Source organism: Prionailurus viverrinus, chromosome X, assembly GCF_022837055.1.
Source record: "Prionailurus viverrinus isolate Anna chromosome X, UM_Priviv_1.0, whole genome shotgun sequence".
Taxonomy (NCBI): Eukaryota; Metazoa; Chordata; class Mammalia; order Carnivora; family Felidae; genus Prionailurus; species Prionailurus viverrinus.
Genome location: NC_062579.1, coordinates 25,849,564 through 25,851,401, shown reverse-complemented (window position 1 = coordinate 25,851,401; position 1,838 = coordinate 25,849,564). Strand labels below are relative to the sequence as shown.

The window sequence follows — 1,838 nt, the reverse complement described above, 5'->3', positions numbered from 1 at the left end:
ATAATTGACGATAAACATTTAGAGTAAACTGGGATGACAAGAGGAGTATTTTGCTGAATGATTATGGCAAAACTGAGAGCTTTCTTACTGAGATGTGAAATACAGGGAGGAAGAGTAGTTTCACTACCTCTGTGTCATGACACTGGAAGTACTAACCTGTGCAATCAGGCTGAAAAAAAAAAATAGAATTGGAAAGGGAATAACATAACTGTCTTTATTGGTGTGTTCCATATAATCTTCTGAAAAGAACTTGAGTTTAAAAAGCTTAGCAAGGTTTCTGGACTTAAAAAAAAAAACAATATAGTAAAATTAGGTGGTGACTTGAACAAAAATTGCAGGTGAGCCACTACCATAATTCCTCTGCTCCATGAAAGTAATGAGAACATGGAAAACATTGTCAGAGTCAAATTTTGTCCAAACTCTGCAAATGAAGTACAGGCTTTCAGCAATACAGGTAGTGTTTATTAAAAAATAACGGAATCTTGGTAAGAACAGTGAATCTCCACTCCTTTTTCTGATGTAACTCTTAAAACCAGCAACCTGGGGGCAGGAATAAGTGTGGAGCTCCTTAAGAGCCACCTTCCCAGAGAATTGTTACTTTTTCCCCCGTCTGGTTTGCCCATGGAAGACCTTGCTCTTAATGCTTTCTTTATTTGATCTCATTGAAAATTAACAGTGTTAATAGCCTTTTCAAGAAAGTTTTATTTATTTATTTGGAGAGAGTGTGAGCAAGGGAGGGGCAGAGAGAAAGGGAGAGAGAGAGAATCCCAAACAAGCTCCACAGTGTCAGCCCAGAGCCCGACTTGGGGCTCCATCTCACCAACCACAAGATCCATGACCTGAGCTGAAATCAAGAGTTCGACATTTAGCTGACTGCCCACCCAGGTGCCCCATCTTAACAGCCTTCTTTGAGGTCCAGATATTGGAAACAATAAAATGCACTTTTTTGACATTGCACTTGCCTATAGTAGAGGATAAAAGTTAAAACAATAGGCTAATTTCAAAGCTTGAAAGTAAAATCCAGGAAACAAGGTGTACGTGTGATGCTTTGAAAATCTCCAGTATCTTTTTCTCAGGGTCCAAATGGCCATGCACGTGCATAGAACTTTGTATATGCTGAGAACTGTACACAGCACAGGAGAACCCGGAAAATATTGGAATCTCTAACCTAACGCTGAATTTAAGGTTTTGCCAACGCAGGAAGTAAAGATAAGAGTTAAACAGTAGTATCTTGATTAGTTTCGGTATCACCAACATACACACAAAGCCTCTTAGGAAAGACTGGAAGATATGTTGGTTCCAGGAATTTAAGGAAATGCCTGTCCAATTATTAGCTGGCCAGTAAGAAGCTGAGGACAGACTTCAGTGGCTACAAGTAACAAAGAATATTAGCTGTCTTGAATTAATTCAGAAAGTCATTAAAAACAAAATAACAAATAGACATAAAAACCAACTTTGGGGAAAGAATACAATCTAATTTCTGGAGTTGCCACATTATATTAAATATCCAGTTTAAAAAGAAAACTAGGACTTGCTTCCATAGCATATGTACTAAAACTGGAACGATACAAAGAAGATTAGCATGGCCCCTGAGCAAGGATGATCATCGAATTAAGTGTTCAAAAAAAACCAATACTAGATGAGGGCAAAAAAAAAAAAAAAGTCCATGCTCCAGGAATTAAAAATAAAAGCCAACAATTACCTCTAAAGCCCAGGTGTTGGGATTAATAGAAAAAAATGTACATCAGCTATTTCACCTGTGTTCAAAGGACTGGGGGAGGGGAACTTCCTCTTTAAAAGAAAACTATGGAAACATGTCTCACCAAAAGAGAAGATTA

The 1,838-nt window shown here is 37.9% G+C and overlaps 1 non-coding gene across 1 annotated transcript; it reads left to right on the top strand.

Moving 5' to 3' along the window:
* Positions 1 to 1,531: 1,531 nt before the first annotated feature.
* Positions 1,532 to 1,635, top strand: LOC125157986 (U6 spliceosomal RNA). Its single transcript, XR_007149124.1, has one exon. It is a non-coding gene; the product is annotated as a U6 spliceosomal RNA (small nuclear RNA).
* The last annotated feature ends 203 nt before the right edge of the window (positions 1,636 to 1,838 follow it).